The 13,052-nt window shown below is 46.7% G+C and overlaps 1 protein-coding gene across 2 annotated transcripts in view; it reads left to right on the top strand.

The window, feature by feature from the left end:
- The window catches only part of LOC119433203 (eukaryotic translation initiation factor 2 subunit 2-like), a 42,087-nt gene that overhangs the window by 12,689 nt on the left and 16,346 nt on the right, over window positions 1-13,052 (top strand). The gene's annotated exons all lie outside the window — the stretch shown is intronic.

Here is a 13,052-nt window from a genome sequence, read left to right as displayed (position 1 = left end):
GGCACCCATCATATAGTACTTGATAGAGTCGGAACATATCGGCGACCAAGAATTTGGATGCTGTAGGGTATTTCACTTGTGATTTTGGAAACATGGTTAAAGCAAACAAAGTTGCCAGCATTCACACTGTTGCCCTTGTCCAAACTTTCGTTGTCAAGGTGGCATAGTTGCTGCAAAGAGTTTTGTTGGCTCTGAGCCAAATACAGTAGAACCCCGCTGATATGTTTTTCACTGGACCGTGAAAAAAAACAAAAAAAAAACGCAAGAGCCGGGAAACAGGAAAAATTGAGAAATGGGAGTAGTGTTGAAATGCACACAATATTATTTAAATTCTTACATGTGAGTAAAAGTCGTAGTTTTGCCCGACAGCCGAAGTATCGATTGCGATATCAAATTATAGTAGACAGCTATACAAAGTAAGAATAGTAGTTTTATCGTCCGTATAAACTTGTAAACATTCGCTTATTAACTATATATAACAAGCATGGTGTCAGCGCCCACAGGCAAACATGAACACATCACACTCGATGAGCGCAGACATGCGCTGTCAAATGCTGGCATGAGGAATTTAAGCACCGCTGCAGAAGGGAGTAAAGTGGCCTTCGTGCTGTTGTCTATCGCTTCAACGCAAACTGAGTGCCGAGAACACACAGCACACACAAAGCTACGAGTCGCCGACGCACCTACACTGCGTAGATTCTGCCCCCAACGCAGATTACTTTCAAGATACGGACCGCGCGCCGCCGCGCAGTACGCATTTAAGAGCACAACGCTGCCCGCTATCCCTCCCCCCTCGCTCCCTCGCCAGTGCCTCGAGCACAACGGAAGAAGGCGCGCATCCTCCCTGCTTTTCTTTCCTTCGCGCGCGAGATTTAGATGCAGTCGTCGGCTCCCTTCGCACGCTTTCACTCGCACATACAGCATACGGTGCGCAGCGACAGCGTTATCGCCCTTGGACTTTATACGGAACATCTATGAGCCAAAACCAATTTTAGCGCCACAACGCATCACAGACACCATCTTTATATAGCAAATACGGATCTCAAGGGCCATACTTTTGCTGGAGGAAACCGAAAATACGACATAAGTGTCGCCCCTGGCACTTTGAGCAGCCAATGCCATCGTCAAGCAACCAAGCCAAGCAACATGAAAAGTCAAAATGGCCGCTCAGGCCGGCGCGGGGTGGCAGTTCGCAACGTATGATGCGGGAACGGTACCACAGTTGCGACGTAACAGCGGGGTTTCCAATGCATTGGATTCTATGGGAGCTGTGCCGGGACCGGCCGAAAACGACGCAACAGCCGGGAAAACACAGCACCAGGGAACGTAACAGCAGGGTTCTACTGTAGCAATGTTCGCTGACTTCAGATGAGTAGGCAGTGAGGGGCAGGGAGACAGTTGACAGGGAGAGGGATAAAGACGTTTATTAAATAAAATTGAACATGTATTAAAAGGCAACCCCAGTGGTTTTTCCGGTGAGGTGCCTAGATTAGGTTGTTTCGCTCCTTATAAGGTAGATCAGCAAGCTGTGATAATAATAATGTTGCGGTGTTCAGGGGTCCCTCTTGGAAGGATAACGACCGACCCTGTCAGTGCTAGAAGCCACCAGTCTCTACATGCAGCAAAGCTAAACAAATTTTTTTAGTCCTACCTTGTTGCAATTTATAACAAGTTGCACTGTAAAGGTACTGCGAACGGTTAGGTCTACAGCAGAACTAGACCCATGGCAGAAACGAAACTACCCTGATTATTATGACAGTGTAGCAGAACACAAAAAAGTAGGATGTTTGAACAAGCTGTCAGGCATGACAAAAAAAGAAATCAATTAATATTGTTATCCAGTAGAAAAAAAAATGAAGCGAAGGTTGGGACATAGGGCCGTCCTGACTCAGTCAAGTAAGTTGGCAACCCTACGCTAAATGTCTGCAGTTTCACTGAGCTTGTTAAGCTAAACGCGTTAAACTAAAACTGTCTATTGTATTTACTTGTGTAAGGCCTACACTCTCATTCCGGATTTTCTACTGCGTTCGGGCCACGAGACAAGTTTATGGCTACTCACTGAAGCCTCAAACCCATGCACTTCGACTGCTGTGCAGATTAATGCAACCACTAGCAGTTTACTATAAACACTTTTAGTTGATCGTCATCATGGCTTGTGCTGTCGTCTTCATTTGATGAGCTCACCTAGTGTTGTACACGTTCCTTGTTCCTTCCCTATCTTGAAGTGAGTTCCCGTTACACATTCCTTTAATGTGAAACGATACGGAATCGATAACTGCCGCGAAAGTGGGCGTGGTGGTGCTTGACTCCAAAAATTTGGACTTGCTGGATATTCCGGACTTCAAAAATGCACTGTCAGGGTTCCCATTGAGTTCATGCATTTTCGCACCCAATTTTTCGGACGAATTGAGACTCCAAAGTTCGATTTTGCGGACTAAATCACTCTTTCCGAGCCGCGCTACCCAATCTTGGAGGCCGCCATGTTGGATTTTGCACTGGCTTGGATTCCAGTGGCTCTCTGTATAGCCTCCAAGATTGGAACGCGCGCTATCAATAGAGAGCTCGCGCAATCCTCCAGTCTCGGAGGCCATGCCCGCTCTTCCTTGGCTGACAAAACGCTCCAGAGTACTGCTCTTTTTCTTTTTTCTTAGTATATGCGCTCAGCACTATCGTTGTGACCATTTATTGTGGGATGTTTTTTTATTGCGACAACAATTATATGGACACTTCAAGCGGATTTTCGCCGTCGGCGTCGCCGCCCTGAGGTTCCATACAAAGTCCAAGGGCGATAAAATGATCGCCCCGCGCCCGCCGTATGTGCGAGTGACAGCGCGCGGGGGACGCGCGCTTTCATGGAGAGCGAACGCACGGCGGAGCGTAAACGTGACTTCCTCCCTCGTGCGAAAGGCCGTGGGGGTATGGGAGGGAAGGGGGAGGGGGCGACTTCTACTCTTCTAACAACTGCGTACTTAGCGCCGGAGCGGTTTCTCGCGCTCTACTCGCGCGCACCGTATCTTGAAAGCGATCTCCAGATGGCTCTGACCTTTTGTATGCGCTGTGCTCTCGCCGCTCAGTTTCCGTTGAAGCGATAGACTGCACGAACCTTCGCTCGCTGTGGCGGTCGCGCTCGCTCGTGCGCGCTGACACCACGCTTGTTAATTCAGTAGTGAGGTGTTTTTTTCTCTCTGTCAAGTTTCGGTTGCTATTTTGAACGTGGCGTGTACACTGAGCAGGTGTCTCGGAGACCCATGTCTCAGTGATCGGCGCTACCTCCTGTCCCTTCGCGAGAGCTAAGCGGTGCGAAGCTCGTTTCTTGGATCTCCATGGCGAACTCCGTTGGCGGAGATCGCCAACGCGGTGACGTTCGTGTCGACTGCACACGGAGACGACGTCATTGCTGCGCAAATCTAAGCAAATCGATCCCCTCCAACCGTAGTATGAGGCAGGGCATTATTGGAGATTTTTTTAAAGCCGCACTAATAACTTTATTTTTTGGCCGAACGAGTTTTCCGGACTATTTTTCAGTCCCCACGAGCTCGAAAAATCGGTTGGCGACTGTACGGAGCGCCCTAACCTAACCGCCGCACGTTGCTACTAGCCAGAAACTTCGAATTATCCGAATAGAGCCGCTCGGGCCATTCAAATTATCCGGTAGAACTTGCATTGAGAATGACGGGACCACTCAAATTATTCGAATTAACCGAAATTTCGAATTAACCGAGTTCGAATTATCGAGGTTTTACTGTAGTTAGTAAGCGAATGTTTACAAGTTTGCAAGACCACATTGAGGTCTGCACTATGTAATAAATAAAAAGTTTATACGGCTGATAAAACTACTCTCCTTGGTCCATATAGTTGTCTAATACTTTGCTATCACAATCAATGCTTCGCTTTTCGGGCCAAACTACGCCATTTTTTTTGTGTCAGCACTTAGTTGGCAATGTTGAAGAGCCGTTCCACCGAAGCGCTTGAGGGTACTGCCGTGTTGTACTTGAGGAAAAGTTGGTTCAGTCCCTCGAAGTTTTTCATCTGTGACAGGGCGGGTAGTCAACTGGTACCAGCAGGTACAGTGACTGCTCCTGCTGATCCTGTGCCTGCGCTGGAAGGGTTTGGTGCCTGAACGAGAATAAATCTTCGGGCGCGAACGAGGTGGCAACATGCACCATAGTCACAAAAATGCACCATAGTCACCTGACAGGCAAGCGGTAGTTCTTTGCACCTCATGTGGTAGCCCATCCGCCCTGCATGATGTGCTGCGTACGTGCGTGCGTCTGTTCAATGCCGTGGAACGTTTACAGAAGGAACTGGTGTGATATGGTGTGAGCCCCTAATTCCCGCCTGGGTTGTAGTCCTTTGCCTGTGAGGACACGTTTTCTCTTTCTTTACATTTTGATTTACATCCGCTTCTACAAGTAGTTTCCTCCCTCTGTTCCACGCCTTTTGTTGTCTTCCGTATGCATGGGCGGTTCGGAACTTGCTTCTTTTGGGGTCATCACAGAACACGCGCGTTAGCCTGCTACGATCATCATTCACATTGATTGGAACGCGCAGCTCGCTGCTGTCAGCATTTCAAATCTACAACAGCCAATAGGAGTGCGCCCTGTGCCCCACGGGACTACAGTCGAGTCCCGCTAGGGCCGAGCGCATATACTAGAAAGAAAAAAGAGAAAGTGCAGTACTCTGGAGCGTTTTGTCAGCCAAGGAAGAGTGGGTATGGCCTCCGAGACTGGAAGATGGCGCGGGCATGGCCTCCGAGACTGGAAGATGGCGCGAGCTCTCTATTGATAGTGCGCGCCTTCCAATCTAGGAGGCTATACAGTGAGCCACTGGAATCCAAGCCAGTGCAAAATCCAACATGGCAGCCTCCAAGATTGGGTAGCATGGCTCGGAAAGAGCGAGTCCGGAAAATTGAACTTTGGGGTCTCAATTCATCTGAAAAATTGGGTGCAAAAATGCATGAACTCAATGGGAACCCACCCTGACTGTGCATTTTTGAAGTCCGGAATATCCAGCAAGTCCAAATTTTTGGAGTCAAACACCCCCACGCCCGCTTTCACGGCAGTTAGCGGTTCCGTGAACATCGTCCGCAACTTTGTTGAGTGCAGTGCAGGTGATATTTGTATGCTACGTGTTGTGAGCCAGCTGGAGAACATGGCACCAGGGGCGGCGAACTACCATGCCAAGTAATCCCGCACCAGTGATTACTTCGAGTAATCTTTCTCGGACATGGAAAATAAAGGGTTTTTTTTTTTTTTGCGGCAAGTTCTTGCTTGTTTTTTTTAAATTCATTTCGGTTAATTCAAAAATCTGCTTAATTCGAAGAATTTTCGTTGTCCGGTGACCTTCGAATTATCGAGGTTTTACTGTATGTACGTACGCCAAACGGCAAAACCGTGAATGAAACCGAAACCATCATCCAGGAAATCTTCGCGATGGCGTGGGGGCAAAGGTTGAGACGTACTGAAAGCGGTCAATAAAGTGTCAACTTCACGAGAGAATGCATTTCGCGGCACTGTTACAGCATTTTTTGTACATTGCGGCCGATGCCTAACTCAACACGCGTGCCCGGCCGATCGCGAAACACTCATTTTGCGGCACATGCACCGTCGCAATGAAGCAGTTAGAGTTATTACAATTTCATTGCATATTTATGACGAAGTTTGTAAACTTGGCAAGCTTGCGCTTACCGTAAAGTTTCTTTCCAGAAGTCGGTCAGCCTGGATTTCTTACGCTTCACGGCAAGCAAAGCCGTTACGCGAGTCTCACAGTTTGTTAAAAGAGCCATCGCAATGTCATTGTCGTCTGCTCTGATAACTTTTAAGACAAGGTCAAAAGGATCCATTACTGTCAAAGCAGTCGCCGTAGTCGGTGTGTCTAGCGGGTTGTCATTTTCCCCAGACGACGAGACGTTGGCATCATGTTGAAAACAGCGGCGGCGGTGCGGCCGTATCTTGAAAGCAATCTGCGCCGTGCACAAAAAACGATCTGCGATGTGGGCAAAGTGCAACTAGTGCTGGTAGAGTCGTGTGCGCTGTGCTTTCGACGTTTAGTTCGCATTGAAGCGAGAGACAGCACGGAGGTCAATTCGCTCACTGCTATTGCCGCGCCTTCTCATTCCAGCGTGTTAACACCGAGTTTCCGCGGTGATCGAGCGAGATGTTTTGATGTTTACCTGTGCGTGCGTGACACCGTGCTTGGTAATTCAGTTCAAAAGCGAGTGTTTACAAGTTTATACGGCCGATAAAACTATGATTCTTAGTTCGTATAGGTGTCTACTAATCTGCTATTGCAATAGATGCATCGCCTTTCGGGCAAAACTGCGAAATTTTTTCCTTCCGCTTTCTGCCTCGGCGATCATGTGCCTTCTCGTGAGAGAGAAGTTTACGCTTCTTCGTTGGTGTAGTCATTTCGACCGGACACACACACCACAGAAAACGGCAACGATCGTGGTGAGCCCGTGCGGTCTCACGCATGCGCGTGATGACAACGCGTGGCTATGAATTGCAGTGGCGTAAATCGGTACTTTGAACTTGATTTCGTTCGTGAAAACCTCGTTCAAGCGGGCATACGATCGTCACAGCTTTGGAAGGGCCTTCTAATTTGACTACTCGGCCGTTCCAACTTCAACTCAGTCCCCGTTTCGTTCTCGAAAAGTTAGTTGAAGCGGAAATACCGAATAAAAGGCCTTCGTTAGGGAGAGACTTTTTTTGTATTATTTTCTATGGGCAGCTGACGGGAAATCGTAATATCTTGGTTGTGGCGGAAATTTTGTTGTAGTGGCATTCGCTGTATGGGGATTCGACCTGTACTACGCCCAATCGCGATGCTGCTTTTTTCCTTTTTTCACTCGCGTTTGCTTGTTTTTATTTTTTGGTGGAAAAATACATCGCTGCGGCTATCTTGAGCTCCGATCTCCTCTTTACGATGATACCAAGATAGCGGTACTGCATTAACGGTTAGCCGAGTGATACGCAGTGCTACAGATTTTTTTTTTTTTTTTTTCGCAATTTTTGATGATTTAACTCTAAAAAAGTGTGGTTTTATCGATTTCTACTGTGTATTTTGTTATATTTCACAACGAGATAAATGAAGGTCAGAGGATCGCGAAGAAATATAAATCACCAAATTGAAAATTTTGACCACTTTCACCACCAATTGCCACGTCCCCTCTTAACATAACGGTGGTGTTCCTCCATTCCTTGGAACGCCGTTCCGTACAACACTCGGCTCACCTTATTGGCATTTTCTCAAAGATTCTCATCAGCTTGAAGCTGTTGATAACGGTTTCAAACAAACACCGTGTGTCATTCATTCAATATGCATGCATACACTGGTCGCAGTAATTCTCTCTTCACACACCTGAAAACATGATGCAGCTAAACAAGCCACAGCACAGCCGATTCTATTGGAACGCACTTAATCTATGCCGTGTAATCCACTGGGGTATAGTGATGATGATGATGATGCCATCGTCAGCAGGACAGTAACTTGTGGCATCTAGTATAGTGGCCTGCAGAAGTCAACCAGTGAGCGGGTACGCGTGTGGCACTTCGTGAAACTTGTTTTTCTAAATTTTCACTTTCCAAATTAGGGGTGTGGTCCTTACACGAGTACATACGATATTGTGGTGTTTCTGGTGAACCTCCTTGCCACATCATGAGCAGCAAGGTTGTTGAGATTTATTTGCAAAGGCTTGGCTGCTTGTCCTACTTATCCTATTGCAATAACCCTTGCTTTGTCAGAATTTTAGGCAGTCAGAGAGAGGGCAGTAGGCCTATAATATGAACAAATGTTATTACATAAATTTTCGAAAGTAATATTTTAAAAGTGTTAAATGGGGTTGATGCTCTAAAACAGGGGTTCTCAAGTACGTTCATCCCAGGGAACCGTACTAAGCTCCATAAAGTGCCAAGGAACCCCCCCGAATTAACCGAATGTCGAATTGTCGAGGGTATCAAGAAAACAAACAATGCTTCACTACGTCAACACGCTTTTATTTACTCTATGAATCGTCAAATCTTGTTTCTATTTAGCACAAGACCAGTGCGGAAGCTTAAATTCTCTTCATCTCATGACTGATTAGCGCTAGCAGCGGCGAAGGCCTCGCGACATCCTTCGCGGCGCGCGTTTTCATTCGAGACGCGCTTTGCACCAACGGGCGCACATCCCGATTATTTTTTTGCCACTCAGGTGCTCGGCAACAAATTGTCCGTCCATCGCGATGTAGCCGGTGCTTTTTATCTTTGACAGCTTTGCACTGAGTCAATGCGAAACTACTGCTTGCCGCAACCGCTGCGGACGAAACCGCGGCCGCTATCGACGCGATCATGGACGGCGACCTTGCGGTTCAGTAGGCAGGCGGCTGACACACGCACCAAGTCAAAACGAAACTACCTTTCGCAGCAAGACGTGCGGACGAAACTGCGGTCGCTATCGACGCTGCCATGGGAGGCGACTACGCAGTTGTGAAGGCACGCAGCCGACGCGTGCATCGAGTGAAAACGAAACTACTGTTTGCCGCAACCGCTGCGGACGAAACTGCGGAGGTTATCGACGCGATCAGAGATAGCGACTACGCACTTACGGAGGCACGCGGCTAGCCGCCAACGCGGTGTTACGCGCGTTGGCACATTTAGGCACGAAGCGCTTCGGCGTTGCTGTCAGTCACGTGCCGCGTACGATTGCCGCTGAGGACCACAGCGATGCGGACTGCGCCGCTTCGTTTCGGTTGGACGCTACGCCGTTCTTGCTCTCCTGCGGCGCGCATTTGCGGTGCTCCACGTTTTTTTTTTTTTTTTTTTTTTTAAATTTTTCCTCCAACGTATAGGTCAGTGCGCACGCTATCGGCACCTACCCTATCTACAAATAGGAGATAGGCGCATGGTGGTAAGCTACGGCCTCCGAGATTCAAGTGCGAAAGCTTAGGCGCGCTTCCCGGCCTCAGAGGTTGGGTGGCTACAAGCTGGTTGCGTATTTATTGCGCAGTTCGCGCGTTGCTGTTACGCACTGTGACGTGCTTTTTGACACTCGGGCATGGGTAATGGAGGTTCTTTGGATCAAGCGCACCTCGTGTTCGCCGTTTCAGACACTTGTCGAGAGCGGGACCAGGGAAAATTTATCAGTGGCTCGCGGAACCCCAAGCAGGGGCCTGCGGAACCCGTAGGTTCCGCGGAACCCACTTTGAGAACCCATGCTCTAAAAAGTTTGACATGCCATAACTTTGGCCAGAATGAGTCTAGAGTATTCATTCTAGTAACACTGCAAGCTCTGATCATTTCACATCATTTTGATATGCCAGCCTCTTCCATAACAATCAGCATTTAATAAAGAGTTTGCCTCCAAACTAATCCACACAATACTTTAAGAGAGTTTAATGTTGGGCTAGTTGGTATTTTGACATAGGAACCATCTTGAAATGGTCAGCAGCGGGATGGCACAACAGAGAGGAAGACGAACAAAAAGGTGCAATTGCTTTTGTTCGTCTTCCTCTCTGGTGTGCCGTCCCGTTGCGCACCATTTCAAGATAGTTCACACAAGAACATAAATTTCTTAATATTTTAAGAACATGTTACGCAGAAAAATTAATTGGATATTTGAAATCAGTATGTTAAAATTCATAGATATTACAAGTGTCGTCGATATGCACCCATAAAATTTAAAGATATGCTCTTAGTGTCCCCCCTTAACCGTTTTGAGGGTCACATTTTTTATTGCAGATTTAAGTTATTCAGGGCAACTTATTTTGCGAACGGAATTTTTTTCTATGTGGCATTAAAGGGGGGGGGGGGGGGGATTTGCTGACTAACTCTAGTTGACATCTATGTAATGCGAAGCTTTACAGCACGAGACGCTGACCAGCTTCGAGCTGGTGGGGCTATAGCAGCCCGAGACACGCTTTTTTGTCTTCCTATTGCCTAGTGTTTTAAGATGTTAAACAGGCGAACAGACGAATGTTTTACTTGCCGAGCACTCCACTAGTGCATCGAAAACCTTCAGACACATCAACGCTCATGTGCAATAGCACATGCGTATCAAAGAACTATTAAGTTGCAGTACAACCGCAAACATTCCCCGCAACTCAGTTGCTCGTGAGCATGCTCTCTTCGCACCAGTGCCTTATAGGGAAACCAAGCTGAAATTGAGCTTGTGTGGCCCTAGCGGCGGCCCGAGAAGCACTGTGGCATTTTGCTATTGGGGCCTAATCTTTTAAGATGCCGTGGGGAAATTGAACTAACTTAATCGGCATGCAATGCCTTAATGATACCGCCAGAGTAAAATTTATTTATTTATTTTATTTATTTACAGTACCCTCAGGGCCCAGAAGGGCGTTGCAGAGGGGGTGGGTACAATGAAAAATTAAAAAAAAAAACGTTCAAACAATTAGTAGTATTTAGAGTGATAAACTGAAAATATAATCAGTTATTGCAATCTTGAAAGATGATGCCTCCTCGATGCAGGCAATGGAGGGGGGAAGGCGGTTCCACTTGGCGCTGGTTTTTGGCAGAAATGAATCGGAGAAAACATTTGTGCGAAAGAAAGGAATAAACACTTTAAACCGATGTTCAAGACGCGACGACATGTACGAAGGTTCTGAAATGAATTCTTGTTTAAGCGAGTTATTTTGGTAAAGGGTTTTTTGAAAAAGGCAGAGATGGGAAATCTTTCTTCGAAGCTGCAAATTAATAAGGCCAAGGTTTGACTTCATTAAAGAAACGCTAGCTGTGTGGGAATAATTTGAAAGAATGAAACGTGCTGACCTGTTCAATGGTATCTGCTAATGTTTTTTGATCAGGGACCCAGACAGATGACGCATACTCTAGGTTCAGTCTAATTAGTGTTTTGTAGAGCAGTAACTTCAAATGGGGTGGGGCGTTAGAAAAATTTTTGCGAATGTAGCCAAGAGATCTGTTTGCACTGTTAGTGATGTGTTCGATGTGCGCATGCCACGAAAGGTTACTGTTTAGCTGGATTCCAAGATATTTATAGAGAGTCACATGCTCAAGGTTGGTTTCATTGATAATATAGCTGAAAGGAGTGGGTGAGTTTGAGTGATGCGAGACAGACATAATTTTGCATTTAGTCATATTTAAGTGATGCTCACTTCGCCCGTGAATCAAGGCCCTTCGTCAACACAGCTCGCACTCAACACTATGGGGTAGTTCTCTCCCCCCCCATCGTCCCACGAGTGCCCGCCAACCGAAGCCTCAGCTACTTCTTATCCTTGACTGCAGATGGCGGTAGTTGTCTGCTTGTTGACCCATGAAAACAGCGGGACGGGGTACAAAAAACGGCGGGCTTGACTCTGAGAAGAATGCTTTGCTTGAAAATTTGTGTACATTTATTAACTTGCGTAATTTTGTCGCAAAATTAATCAAATTCAGATAACTTACCATATTTGCATGGATATAATACGGTCTTTTTTCCTCTCTTCGAAATTTCCAGCCTCAGAATGCATCTTATGTTATATTAGGGTTCGGGACATGTATAATCATATATTTTCTCTTTATTGCGGAGAATAGTCCTGTCCCCTCTTGCGTTATAATGTATTTGTGGTCGTGTTATGTACGTGCAAATACGGTAGATTTATCTTACAAGTTGGTTTAACATCACTAGGGGCTGTGTTTTGTAACATTCAATTGCATTTTCCATTCTCATGTGTCGTGCCAAGGAGCTGATTCCAGCAATGATGGTTGTGTGGTGGCCTCTGAGCCACTTTTAACACAATACTGAAAGGCCATAAGAATGGAAAATTAAGTGGATTATTGTAGAGTACGGCCCCTCAGACATAGTGAAAACAAGGCATACCAGACTGCATGCAAACTCAGTGGTTCACACCCGTCAGAAAAAAAAAAAAATGTGAGTGCGAAACTTTCAGTAATCTGTTATTTAATGACCAGATGAGATTCTGTCAGTTCTCACGTGCCTCGCAAAAAGAGACCAGGGGTGCAACAGCTGCGCCAATTGCACCATTTTGATACAATTTCGTATTTTTGCCACGATGTACTTCGCGATATAAGCTGCGATATACATTGGAACGCTGCGCCAAAACGCCCGACCGGCCGTGAAATTTCTCAGTTACGCTAGTTTTAACGAGAAATAAAGGCCGCGTTGGCAACTTGCAGCTTGACACACCATTACAGTACCAGTAGCGCAGACGAGATCCAAACTCCAACGTTGGGGGTGGGTGCCGAAGAATATTTTCGCTGCTGGTTGCAGTGCGGCGTGTTGTATATGCAGTAAAATCTCACGGAGTACGCATTACTTGCAGTAACGAAAGCAGTTTGCCATTGCCGCGTTGACTCAACAAGATCCTCGCCGTATCTGTGCACGCGGTCACGAGCGGAGCGGGTACGAATACTCCACGGGAAACTTGCTTGTACAGTACAGCAAGCGAGCCGACAGTGATGGCGTGAGCTTTGTACGCGACGCAATGCGCAAAACTAGCGAGGGTTCGGTTCCACATAGCAACAGGCACCGCGGTAATGAAACGGTGCTGATTTTCGCTGTACACCGCCGAAACGCCAAAATATTGTCAAACAGTTGCTGCATGTTTCAAGTACCGCCGGAACGTCGCAACATATCGTCAGAAAAAAACAAAAACGAAAGGTAACCACTCGCGAAGAAATGCATGTGTACTTTCCACATGTTTGGAGGTAAAAGTTGCATGCAGTGCAGGGCTGGGGTGCGATCGAGGTCGCTGTTCGGAGTGCGCATTCAATTTCGCCGGGCGCGGCATAGATCAAATGTGCGCGGCGAAACTGAACTCGCGCTCCGAACAAGGATCTCCGATCGCGCCCTTGCCCTCACCTACGCTGCTAATGTGAATTACCGTATGTACTTGCGTAATGAATGCACTTCTTTTTTTTTTTTTTTTTTTCCTAGAAATCCAATGCAAAGTTGGGGGTGGCGTTTATTATGTGGGGTAAATTTTATGGCGTTTTATGAGTAAGGGTTCTTTGTGAAACTGCTCCAAATTTGGGGTTTACTGCTCCAAAACGTTTTTTTTTTTTTTTCTGACCTACTCCAAATTTGGATTTTCCTGCTTCAAAAAT

The sequence above is a fragment of the Dermacentor silvarum genome, chromosome 1, assembly GCF_013339745.2.
Source record: "Dermacentor silvarum isolate Dsil-2018 chromosome 1, BIME_Dsil_1.4, whole genome shotgun sequence".
In the NCBI taxonomy this organism is placed as follows: domain Eukaryota; kingdom Metazoa; phylum Arthropoda; class Arachnida; order Ixodida; family Ixodidae; genus Dermacentor; species Dermacentor silvarum.
The sequence above is the reverse complement of the archived record's forward strand: the minus strand, read 5'-3'. Positions and strand labels throughout refer to the sequence as shown.